Genomic DNA, 13,571 nt, shown 5'->3' with positions numbered 1-13,571 from the left:
CTATCAATAGTTAATTAAGAGTCTCACAGATATGCATCTCACATTTCAAATTCACACTGGGCCGGCTCATGGAATCAAAGAATCCCCGCACTGCAGAAGGAGGCCATTCAGCCCATCGAGTCTGCACCGACCCTCCAAAAGGTCATCCTACCTTGGCCCAATCCCCCACCCTATCCCCGTAACCCCACCTAACCTTAGAACACTAATGGGAATTGTCTTTTAGCGTGGCCAATCCACCTAACCAGCACATCTTTGGACTGCGGGAGGAAACCGGAGCACCCAGAGGAAACCCACGCAGACACGGGGTGGACGTGCTAACTCCACACAGACCGTCCCCCAAGGCCGGAATAGAACCCGGGTCGCTAGCGCAGTAAGGCAGCAGTGCTAACCACTGTGCCACCGTGCCATTCGATGCAAGTTTCTTTGTTGGCAGGGTAGGGTTGTGTCGTACCTCTATCTGCCCATTTGACACATCTGCTACCCAATTTCTTTCTAGTTCAGGACATATTCGACTTGTGTGGAGCCTGCCCATTTATATGGGAGAAATCCTATCAAAGCAGGTGTATTAGGTATGAGGAGATACCGCCTGATGACTGAAGAATAACGGGACTCTGGCAGCAGAATCAATGGCAACGGCGCAGTGTGAACTGGATGTTGTCTTAAGGCATCTAATTCACGTTGGTCATGGAAAGTGCAGAGGGTGCTGTCGACCCTGCCTTATCTCTTGGAGTTTTGCAAACCTGCGAAGCCTTGGTCATTTTTATGTATCTCAATGCAAAGACTAAACACAGCTTCATGTGTTTATGCAACTGACCATAGTTAACAGATGTCATAATTCTTTCAACCGGTATCATAGGATCTTAATCCAAGGACACTGAGTACAGATAATCTTGTTTGATCTCATCCATTTACTGTTCTATAGAAACCTTCATTGCTCTCATTGTCATCCATAAGTGGCCAATGAATGACCTCAGAGATTTTTGCCTCCTCTTCCATTCCAAGCGTCATCAATACTGGGATCAACATCTGAATCAGCAGCAATGCAATCAAACTGGCTTCAAAACTGGCCTACACCTCACCTTCCTTTGTGAAGGAGCTTCAGAAAGACTGATACCGGTCAGTAGTTGGACATCAGCACTGCAGATTTTCAGATATGCTCCCCCTCCCCTCCCCCCCCCCCCCTTCTCAAATGTAACGTGACCATACCTCCAGGAATGTGTACAACCAAAGTTGGCAACCCGAGGCCTCGCTGAAGCTCAAGGGTCAATGTATGAACCTATGTGGAGGGTGATAAGGCTTCTCTTAGGCTGCCTCCAGAGAAGCAGCAAACTATCGGGGTCTTGCTGTCATGGCTCCAAAATCTACTGCCACATTCCTCTTGGCTGTCCCCTGTGCCCACCTCTTTGCTGGCATTTGCTTGCGGTGGGAAAGGAGAGGTCAATGGTGTAACAATACGTATATTGTAAAGAAGACAAAGGGTTAACAATTTCATGTTAATACTTGTCACCACCAGATGGGGATAAAGAGCAGTCATATAAATATCATGTGACTCCTGGGATTCTGGGAGAAGGTGTTTAGGCATGAGAGAGATTAGTTGCATCGTTAACAGTTTTATAGTTAGAGATATTGTATAGTTTAGTTTAGTATCTTTTTACCTCGGAACTTGTTCGAATCTAGTTCAAGTTGTGCAAATAAATCACCTTTGTCCATTTATTTAGCTTGCTGTTCTTTCTTCAACACTACCTACTCAAGACATCCTGATTAACAAAACAGAGAACATCGCAAATGGCGGTTGTCATGGGAGGGTAGAAATGAAGTCAGGGCAGGAGTGTGAAGATAGGCCTCACCACCCACTTTCCTTCCTGATCCTGAGTGGGGCTGCAGAGGAAAACCCAACCCAGATTGTTGAAAAGCTACTGTGGCAGTATGAGTACCAGATATTAGCATCAGGAATGTTGCTGTGTGATATTACTCGCCCCTGTTACACAATATACAGCTATTCAAATAGATGAAGCCAGAAGACAGCTAACTCCTCAGGTGTCGTCTTGAGAACCAAAGCTGACAGTCTCCCCAGTGTGCCAACGCTTGGTGCTCTGAATCAGAATGCTCTCAATTGACACTAATCTTCTAATCCCTGCTAATTTGCAGTTAATTAATCTCCATTTGTTTTACACCTTCTCATCTCAGTGCCCAAACTGGACTCTGGGGTTCCTGCCAAAAACTAACTGCTGAGCAGTCGCACAACCACCTCATATACGTCCAGATTACTAATGAACAGTGTGTGGTATGACGTAGATGAGGGTAAATGAGTTTGATATTCAGTGAGGATCAGTGGGTTGATGTCACCTCACTTATAAGCAAAGGGGTGAAAAGTTATAGGGGGTAGGTAGGAATTTAAAGTTCATGCTATAATCAGCCATGATCTTACTAACCGGGCGGCATGGTAGCTCAGTGGTTAGCACTGTTGCTTCACAGCGTCAGGGTCCCAGGTTCGATTCCCGGCTTGTGTCACTGTCTGTGCGGAGTCTGCTCATTCTCCCCGTGTCAGCGTGGGTTTCCTCCGGGCGCTCCGGTTTTCTCCCACAAGTCCCGAAGGCCGTGCTTGTGAAGTGAATTGAACATTCTGAATTCTCCCTCTGTGTACCCGAACAGGCGCCGGAATGTGGCGACGAGGGGATTTTCACAGTAACTTCATTGCAGTATTAATGTAAGCCTACTTGTGACAATAAAGATTATTATTATTATAAAATGGTGGAGCAGGCTCACGGGGGCCGAATGGCCTGCCCCTGCTCCTATTTCATATGCTCGTATCTTAAATCCATACACAGTTTATTTCTCTTCGTGCAGAGGGAATCTTCTGAATAAGAGAAAGATAAGGGGTGGATTCTCCCATGCCGCGCCGTATCGGAGAATCAATGTTTGCGCCATTTTTCCGCGTGACACCGGTCCGACACCGTCCTGCCATTCTCCCAACCGGCGGGAACGGCTGAATCGTGCTCTGCGCCGTGCATGTCGGAGAAACCGCAGAGAGGGCAATCGAGGCGCTTCTCACAGGCCCATGCAATTCTCCGGCCCAGATGGGCCGAAGTCCCGATGGCGTGACCCCAGGTCACGTCGTCGCCATTCACCCCGGGCCTCTCTAAGGGATACCAACGCGGCGCCGGCCCCTGTTCCAGAGGCTCAGAAGATTCAAATCTTGTACTCCAGACTCAACTCTAAAATCTTGCTGCTGATCCAGGATGCGCCCAATTACGCTGACGCTATGACTCGACTCAGAGAGAGCCATGAGCAGAAGCCGAACACGCTCTTCGCCAGACACGCGCTCGCAACGCGTACTCAACTACCTAGTGAGTCAATCGAGGACTTCTGGAGGGCCCTGATCCCACTAGTTCGGGACTGTGACTGCCAGGACGTTACAGCTAAGGAGCACTCAGATCTTCTTATGAGGGACGCTTTTGTAACTGGGATTGGGTCCGATGTTATCAGGCAGCGGCTCCTAGAAGGGGCCACGCGCGACATCGCAGAGACTAAAACACTAGCGTTTTCCATGACGTTCGCCGTGCGCAATGTACAGTCCTACGCCCACAACCGCGCAGCCCACTCCTCCTACGCTTCATGGGTCCCACAGGCAGCCGCCCCAGCGGGGGTGCTACCCACCCAGTACGCCTGCGCTACGCGCCAGCCGGGGCCCCGATGCTATTTTTGCTGCCAACAATGACACCCCCGCCAACGCTGCCTGACCCGCGCTGCCCTTTGTAAGGCCTGCGGGAAGAAGGGCCACTACGCAGCGGTGTGCCAAGCCCGTCCAGCGGCAGCGGTCGCCCCCACCCGTCCCGGCCACGGACAATCTGCGCCGCTATCTCCTCCCCAGGCCATGTGCGAACAATGGGCGCCGCCATCTTCTCCTCCGCACCAGGCCCGCTCAGTTGGAGCGGTCGCCCCCACCCCCCCTGGTCAGGGATAATGGCCGCTGCTATCTTCCCCTCCTCCCCAGGCCATGTGCGAGCAATGGGCGCCGCCATCTTCTCCCCCGCACAACACGTGCGTTTCATGGATGCCGCCTTCTTGCTCCAACCCAGCAACGTGCGTTCCATGGGCGCCGCCATTTTGTGACTCCCAGGACCTCCGGGCACCGCCATCTTGTCCACCCCGCAGCACACGAAGACCAACGGCGTTTCAGGACCCCGACGCAGTGGCCGCCTCACTACCCGATGATCAACCACGACTCGCATCCATGGTAATCGACCAGTCCAGACCACACACTCTGACCAACGCATCCACCAGCATGAAAGTCAACGGCCACGTGACCTCCTGGACTCCGGGAGCACCGAGAGCTTTGTACATCCAAAATACGGTAAGGCGCTGCTCCCTTAAGGTACACCGTACCAATCAAAGTATTTCCCTGGCCTCCAGATCCCGTCGCGTAGCGATCCGGGGGTACTGCACGGGCACGCTCACAGTCCAAGGCGTAGAGTTCCACGGTTTTCACCTCTACGACCTCCCTAACCTCTGCGCTGCACTTATCCTTGGCCTGGATTTTCAGTGCAACCTCCAGAGCCTGACCCTTAAATTTGGCGGACCCTTACCACCCCTCACTGTGTTCGGCCTCGCGATCCTAAAGGTCGATCCTCCTTCCCTCTTTGCCAATCTAACTCCAGATTAATCATCGAGGCCAGCAACAGCCCCTGGAGAGCTCAAGTGGTAGTGGTTAAGTCTGGGGAGAAAAATCGAATGGTTGTGGACTACAGCCAGACCATCAACAGGTACACACAGCTCGACGCGTACCCCCTGCCACGCATATCTGACATGGTTAAGCAGATTGCACAGTACCGGGCCTTCTCAACGGTGGACCTGAAATCTGCTTACCACCAGCTCCCCATCCGTAAATCGGACTGGCCAGACACCACCTTCGAGGCAGACGGCCGGCTATGTCACTTCCTTAGGGTCCCCTTCGGGGTTTCGACGTCACCGAATGGTCGACCGGTACGGCTTGTGGGCCACATTTCCGTACCTAGACAATGTGGACATCTGCGGCCATGATCAGCAGGACCATGACGCCAACCTCGCTAAATTTCTCCGCACCTCCACTCTCCTCAAACTCATGTACAACAAGGAGAAGTGTGTGTTCCGTACAAACCGCTTAGCCATCCTCAGCTATGCGGTCCAGAACGGAGTTCTGGGACCCGATCCCGACCGCATGCGCCCCCTCATGGAGCTTCCCCTCCCCACTGCCCCAAGGCCCTCAAACACTGCCTGGGGTTCTTCTCGTATTACGCTCAGTGGGTCCCAATCTCTGCGGACAAGGCCCGCCGACTCATACAGTCCACTCATTTCCCCCTGATGGCAGAGGCCCAACAGGCCTTCGCCCGGATCAGAGCTGATATTGCCAAGGCCACACTGCACGCTGTAGACAAAACACTTCCTTTCCAAGTCGAAAGCGACGCATCGGACATTGCCCTTGCCGCCACCCTCAACCAGGCAGGCAGGCCCGTGGCATTCTTTTCCCGCACCCTCCATGCCTCCGAAATTCAGCACTCATCCATCGAAAAGGAGGCCCAGGCGATCGTTGAGGCTGTGCGGCATTGGAGGCATTACCCAGCCGGCAGGAAATTCATTCTCCTCACTGATCAACGGTCGGTAGCCTTCATGTTCAACAACACGCAGCGGGGCAAGATCAAAAATGACAAAATCTTGAGGTGGAGAATCAAGCTCTCCACCTATAACTACAAGACTAAGTATCGCCCTGGCAAACTCAACGAGCCCCCAGATGCCCTATCCCGAGGTACATATGCCAGCGCACAGGTAGACTGACTCCGGACTCTGCACGACAGCCTTTGTCACCCAGGGGTCACTCGGTTGTACAACTTCATTAAGGCACGAAATTTGCCCTACTCCGTCGAGGAAGTAAGGACGATCACCAAGGACTGCCAGGTCTGTGCGGAGTGCAAACCGCACTTCTACCGGCCAGACCGCGCGCACCTGGTGAACGCCTCCCGCCCCTTTGAATGCCTCAGCGTGGCTTTCAAAGGCCCCCTCCCCTCCTCCAACCGACACACGTATTTCCTCAGTGTGATCGATGAACACTCCCGTTTTCCCTTCGCCATCCCATGCCCCGACATGACATCTGCCACCGTCATTAAAGCCCTTAATTCTATCTTCACTCTGGTCGGCTTCCCCGCCTACATCCACAGTGACAGGGGATCCTCATTCATGAGTGATGAGCTACGCCAGTTCCTGCTCAGCAGGGGTATCGCCTCCAGCAGAACGACGAGCTACAACCCCCGGGGAAACGGACAGGTAGAAAGGGAGAAATGGTACGGTATAGAGGGCCGTCCAGCTGGCCCTACGGTCCAGAAATTTCCCGGCCTCCCTGATGCACTACATTCCATTCGCTCATTACTTTGCACTGCTACTAACAGTACACCGCATAAACGCCTTTTTGCCTTCCCCAGGAAGTCCACATCCGGTGTATCGCTCCCAACTTGGCTCACAGCTCCGGGAACCGTGCTTCTCCGTAAACATGTGCTGCTCCACAAGGTGGACCCATTGGTGGAAAGGGTGCACCTGCTCCACGCAAACCCACAGTATGCCTACGTGGCGTTCCCCGACAGCCTCCAAGATACCGTCACCCTCAGGGACCTGGCACCAGCAGGTTCCACCCCCACACCACCCCCGTCGCCCCCGGCATCACCCTCCCCTCCCCTGCCACCCCTATCACGCCCCCGAGGACCGTCCGTCCTCCCCCTGCCCACCCCCGTTGATGAATAGGATTTTGGCATGCTCCCGGAGTCAACTTCGACCACGACAGCACCAACATCGCCGGCTCCACTTCGTCGATCCCAGAGGACGATCAAGGCGCCGGACCGGCTGAACCTCTGACCGGCCCACCGGATGACCAGAGACATTTTTTTTTCACTGTTCTGTAAGTATTAAAGATTGCGAATTGTATATAGTTATCCACCACCCCCGCCGGACTCAATTTTAACAGGGGGTGAATGTGGTAAACCATTGTGTTCCTACATTAAGGGTTGTACGGTAGAATCTGTACTATAGGTTCACCTGGGCCCCTGCATGCTAGCTCCGCTCAGGAGCCGGGTTATAAATATGCGTGGCCTTCAGTTCACAGCCATTTCGTCAGCTGCTGTAGGAGGCCACACTTCAGATATTAATAAAGCCTCAGTTTGAATTCAACTTCGTCTCCAGCCAAATTGATCGTGCCTCGGAGCAATTGCCTTCGTGCCATTCTTCCGACCTCTCTCCGTAATCCTGCACATTATTCCTTTTCAGATAACAGTCCAATTTCCTTTTGAATGCTTCAATTGAGTCTGTCTCCACCACACTCTCAGGCTGCACATTTCAATCTCTAACCACTCACTGTGTGAAAACGTTTTCCTCATAGCTCCTCTGCTTCTTTTCTTGTTTATAAATTTAGAGCACCCAATTCATTTTTTCCAATTAAAGGGCAATTTAGCGTGGCCAATCCACCTAACCAGCACATCTTTGGGTTGTGGGGGCGAAATCCACGCAGACACGGGGAGAATGTGCAAACTCCACACGGACAGTGACCCAGAGCCGGATTCGAACCTGGGACCTCGGCGCCGTGAGGCAGCAGTGCTAACCACTGTGCCACCGTGCTGCCCTCCTCTTTTGACAATTATTCTGAATCTGTGCCCTCTCGTTCTCGAACCTTTCGCTGATGCGAACCGTTTCTCCTTCTCTACTCTGTCCCGACCCCTCTTGGCTTTGAAAGCCTCCAGCAAATCTCCTCTCAGCCCTCTCTTCTCCGAGGATAACAGTCCCAACTTCACCAACCTATCTTCGTAACTGAAGTTCCTCAACTCTGGAACCATTCTCACGAATCTTTTCTGTACTCTCTCCAATGCCTTCACATCCTTTCTAAAGTGCGGCACCCAGAACTTCTTTTCAAAATTGATTTACAGGATGTGGGCATTGCAGGTTAGGCCAGCATTGATAGCCCATCCCTAGTTGCCCCTTCAGAAGGCCGCGGTGAGCTGCCTTCTTGAACTGTTGCAGTTCCGCAGGAGTAGATGCACCCACGGTGCCTTTACTCCAACTGCGACCGAACTATTGCTTTATGCAAGTTCAAAATAACCCCTTGCTCTTGTACTCGATGACTCTATTAATAAAACCTCAGATACTGCTTGCTTTATGAATTGCTATCTCAACCTGTCCGGTGTCACTTTCATTGACCAATGCACATATACGCCCAGGCTCCTCTGCTGCTCCACCCCCTGTGGAATCGGGCCCTTCATTTTATATTGTCTCTCCATGCTTTTCCATCAAAATGAATCACTTCGCATTTCTCCATGAACTTCACCCGCCACCTGTGTGCCCATTCCACCAACCTATCCATGTTCCTTTGAAGTTCTACATCAGCCTCGCCACAGTTGACAATGCTTCCAAGTTTCGTATAATCTGAAAACTTTGGAATTATGCCCTGCATACCAAGGTCCAAAACCTTCCTCAGGCTGAAAAACATCCATCAACCACTACTCAGAACATTTGGTATCCATTTTGCTTCTGGCTCTTTTATTTCATCAATGACAGAATGGGATGGATACCTCGGAAAAACTCTTGTTTCATTGATGCTAGACGTGTTGCTAGAGGCTATAAGGACCTGCCAGGGGATACTCTGCCCTTACTGATAGAAGAAAGAAGCATGGCAAAGAAGCCAGGAAGGCATCGAAACATAGAAAATAGGAGCAGGAGGAGGCCATTCGGCCCTTCGAGTCTGCTCCGCCATTCATCATGATCATGGCAGATCATCCAACTCAATAGCTCAATCCTATTGTGCCGCATTTTCTTTGTTCCCCTTCACCCGAAGTGCCAAATTTAACTATATATCGTGGCTGAAGGCAATGGAGAAGGTCAACAGCAGAGGTGTGAAGAAAGGAGCAGTGGGCTGGATTCTCCCAAAATGAGACTGTGTCCCCACGCCGGTGTAAAAACGGTGGAGTTTTACTCCAGAAATTCTTTCCAAAAAGTTGAACGAATTCAATGCCGTGCAGGGGGCGAGAAGGGACCCGGAGTGAATCTCACAGCTTCCGGTTTGTAGACCGCTCATGCGCACGGCAGCGACCTCCAGCGGCCACGCTGTGCTCCATGGCGGACTCAGACTGCAGAGCCACACCGAAAGAAGAGACCCCCCCCCCCCCCCCCGATCAGCCGTGCGCCCGAGCCTCAACCGCCACACGGTTAATCGCCAGCTGCCGTTAAGGCCCCCCCCCTAGTCTCTGATTCGCCCACCCCCAGCCAGGGCAGCTGCGGACTGAGTCCGCAGCCGCCACGCCAGCACCCGATCGGCAATAGGCGGTTTGTTCCATGCCGTCGTGAACCCGGCCGGTCCGGAGCAGAGGATCGCTGGGTGGGCCTCTGGCAATGGCCCCCCCCGGTGGCATGGTGTACCCTGCGGTCACGCTGATTTTCTGGGCCCGGAGAATCGCCGAACCGGCGCCAGACCCGATTACGGCGTCAAACTGGATTCTCCGCCCCCGCGCTGACCACGATTTCAGTGCGGAGAATCCAGCCCCGTGTTCTTGGTGGGGGGAGAGGGGCAACTTGTGCTGACCCTGGGAGAGGGAACCCTTGGCAGGCGGAGGAGCTTCATTGCGCAGGAGGCCCCAAATGGCAGGGTGAAACGACTGTATTACATTCTTGGAAGTTTGAAGGAAAGGAAAGCTTTGCCGCGACAAGCATCAGGAAGCCTTCTTGCATATATTTCCATATCATGCATGCTTATTGTGGTATTATCATAACTATCAGCATTACAAGGGTTAATGTAGTGTCAAGAGTCGCCATTAGAGGGAGCTACATATGGATCTATATAAGGCAGTGATGCTAGACCTTGGGGGAGGAGTATATGCAGGTGATAGTTACTGAAGGTCATAAGAGCAGTTAGGATGAGTAAGGTTAGATTATAGTTTATACCAGTAGTGAGATTAGCAGTAAATGAGTGTAGATGCATGTTATTGATCAGTTCTGTATTCTTAAGGACTAAGTGTCGAATCCCAGTTTTAATAGTGTAAATAAAATCATAGCTTTGTTTAAGTAAAAGCTATGCTGTGGTCTTTGTGGACACTACAATAACCATCCTGAAATAAGAACACCACACTTGTTAAAAAGTGATTTTGCCAGAATTCAGTGCATCTTTCCAATTGAGTGCGGAGTCTGCACGTTCTCCCCCTGTCTGCATGGGTTTCCTCCAGCGGCTCCAGTTTCCTTCCACAAATCTCGAAAAATGCCGGAATGTGGCAACTAGGGAATTTTCACAGTAACTTCATTGCAGTGTTAATGTAAGCCTACCTGTGACACTAATAAAGATTATTATTGCGAGTGAGAAATATTTGTCTGCAGATTGGTGTTAATGGTGAGCTCAATTGGATTGGGTTAATGGTGAGCTCAATTGGATTGGGTTAATGGTGAGCACAATTGGATTGGGTTAATGTGAGCACAATTGGATTGTGTTAATAGTGAGCACAATTGAATTGGGTTAATGGTGGGCACAATTGAATTGGGTTAATGGTGAGCACAATTGGATTGGGTTATTGGTGAGCACAATTGGATTGGGTTAATGGTGAGCACAATTGGATTGGGTTAATGGTGAGCACAATTGGATTGGGTTAATGTGAGCACAATTGGATTGGGTTAATGGTGAGCACAATTGGATTGGGTTAATGGTGAGCACAATTGGATTGGGTTAATGGTGAGCACAATTGGATTGGGTTAATGGTGAGCACAATTGGATTGGGTTAATGGTGAGCACAATTGGATTGGGTTAATGTGAGCACAATTGGATTGGGTTAATGGTGAGCGCAATTGGATTGGATTAATGGTGAGCACGATTGGGTTGGGTTAATGGTGAGCCCAATTGGATTGGATTAATGGTGAGCACGATTGGGTTGGGTTAATGGTGAGCCCAATTGGCCAAGTAAAGCCCGGCTCTGGGTCATTGTCCGTGTGGAATTTACACATCCTCCCTGTGTCTGTGTCGGTGTCACCCCCCCGAACTCAAAGGTGTGCAGGATAGGTGGATTGGCCACGCTAACTTACCCCTAAATTGGGAAAAAGAATTGGGTACTTACATTTTTTAAAAAAAAATGAGTTAAAGGAAAAAGAACGATGGTCAAATCTGCTCTTGAGGGTTGTTAAGAAGGCGTATGGTGTGTTAGCTTTTATTGGTAGAGGGATTGAGTTTCGGAGCCATGAGGTCATGTTGCAGCTATACAAAACTCTGGTGCGGCCGCATTTGGGGTATTGTGTGCAGTTCTGGTCTCCGCATTATGGGAAGGATGTGGAAGCATTGGAAAGGGCGCAGAGGAGATTTACCAGGATGTTGCCTGGTATGGAGGGAAGATCTTATGAGGAAAGGCTGAGGGACTTGAGGCTGTTTTCGTTAGAGAGAAGAAGGTTAAGAGGTGACTTAATTGAGGCATGCAAGATGATCAGAGGATTAGATAGGGTGGACAGTGAGAGCCTTTTTCCTCGGATGGTGATGGCTAGCATGAGGGGACATAGCTTTAAATTGAGGGGAGATAGATATAAGACAGATGTCAGAGGTAGGTTCTTTACTCAGAGAGTAGTAAGGGCGTGGAATGCCCTGCCTGCAACAGTAGTGGACTCACCAACACTAAGAGCATTTAAATTGTCATTGGATAAACATATGGATGATAATGGAGTAGTGTAGATGGGCTTTAGATTGGTTTCACAGGTCGGTGCAACATCGAGGGCCGAAGGGCCTGTACTGCGCTGTAATGTCCTAATGTTTATTGGCTATTGCTCTCACCTTTATGGTCACCACAGCATTGAACGTTTCACCAGTGGCTCTTTCCAGGAGTCCACTGGGGACATGCACGGAACATCACTGTCTGCCACTCCTAAACGCCTCAGAGAGATCCCCACTTCCCTGATCAGATGAGCAAATTAATTTATTAGACGCACAACAGACCCCGAGAGCCAGACAGCCAAAGCTGTGAGATTCACTGCCATCGCTGGAATTGCATGTGTGCAAGGAGCTGCAACCGTGTGGCCCTGAGAGCTTCCTGGCTGCATCAACGTCTGTGCATTGATCCTTCAGATTGGTATTTGTCATGGTGGTGAGGGTGGTGCTCAAGGGCTTCCCATTGTGCAGGAATGCTAAGGACAGGAATGTCAGGAATAAGCGAATGACTAGGGAAAGAGTAGGACCAGTCAAGGACAGGGATGGGAAGTTGTGTGTGGAGTCTGAAGAGATAGGCGAGATACTAAATGAATATTTTTCGTCAGTATTCACTCAGGAAAAAGATAATGTTGTGGAGGAGAATGCTGAGCCCCAGGCTAATAGATTAGATGGCATTGAGGTACATAGGGAAGAGGTGTTGGCAATTCTGGACCGGCTGAAAATAGGTAAGTCCCCGGGACCTGATGGGATTTATCCTAGGATTCTCTGGGAGGCCAGGGAAGAGATTGCTGGACCTTTGGCTTTGATTTTTATGTCATCATTGGCTACAGGAATAGTGCCAGAGGACTGGAGGACAGCAAATGTGGTCCCTTTGTTCAAAAAGGGGAGCAGAGACAACCCCGGCAACTATAGACCGGTGAGCCTCACGTCTGTAGTGGGTAAAGTCTTGGAGGGGATTATAAGAGACAAGATTTTTAATCATCTAGATAGGAATAATATGATCAGGGATAGTCAGCATGGCTTGGTGAAGGGTAGGTCATGCCTCACAAACCTTATCGAGTTCTTTGAGAAGGTGACTGAACAGGTAGACGAGGGTAGAGCAGTTGATGTGGTGTATATGGATTTCAGCAAAGCGTTTGATAAGGTTCCCCACGGTAGGCTATTGCAGAAAATACGGAGGCTGGGGATTGAGGGTGATTTAGAGATGTGGATCAGAAATTGGCTAGCTGAAAGAAGACAGAGGGTGGTGGTTGATGGGAAATGTTCAGAATGGAGTTCAGTCACAAGTGGAGTACCACAAGGATCTGTTCTGGGGCCGTTGCTGTTTGTCATTTTTATCAATGACCTAGAGGAAGGCGCAGAAGGGTGGGTGAGTAAATTTGCAGACGATACTAAAGTCGGTGGTGTTGTCGATAGTGTGGAAGGATGTAGCAGGTTACAGAGGGATATAGATAAGCTGCAGAGCTGGGCTGAGAGGTGGCAAATGGAGTTTAATGTAGAGAAGTGTGAGGTGATTCACTTTGGAAGGGATAACAGGAATGCGGAATATTTGGCTAATGGTAAAGTTCTTGAAAGTGTGGATGAGCAGAGGGAACTAGGTGTCCATGTACATAGATCCCTGAAAGTTGCCACCCAGGTTGATAGGGTTGTGAAGAAGGCCTATGGAGTGTTGGCCTTTATTGGTAGAGGGATCGAGTTCCGGAGTCAGGAGGTCATGTTGCAGCTGTACAGAACTCTGGTACGGCCGCATTTGGAGTATTGCGTACAGTTCTGGTCACCGCATTATAGGAAGGACGTGGAGGCTTTGGAGCGGGTGCAGAGGAGATTTACCAGGATGTTGCCTGGTATGGAGGGAAAATCATATGAGGAAAGGCTGATGGACTTGAGGTTGTTT

This window comes from Scyliorhinus torazame, chromosome 7, assembly GCF_047496885.1.
Source record: "Scyliorhinus torazame isolate Kashiwa2021f chromosome 7, sScyTor2.1, whole genome shotgun sequence".
Lineage (NCBI taxonomy): Eukaryota > Metazoa > Chordata > Chondrichthyes > Carcharhiniformes > Scyliorhinidae > Scyliorhinus > Scyliorhinus torazame.
This window is presented reverse-complemented; position numbering follows the sequence as displayed.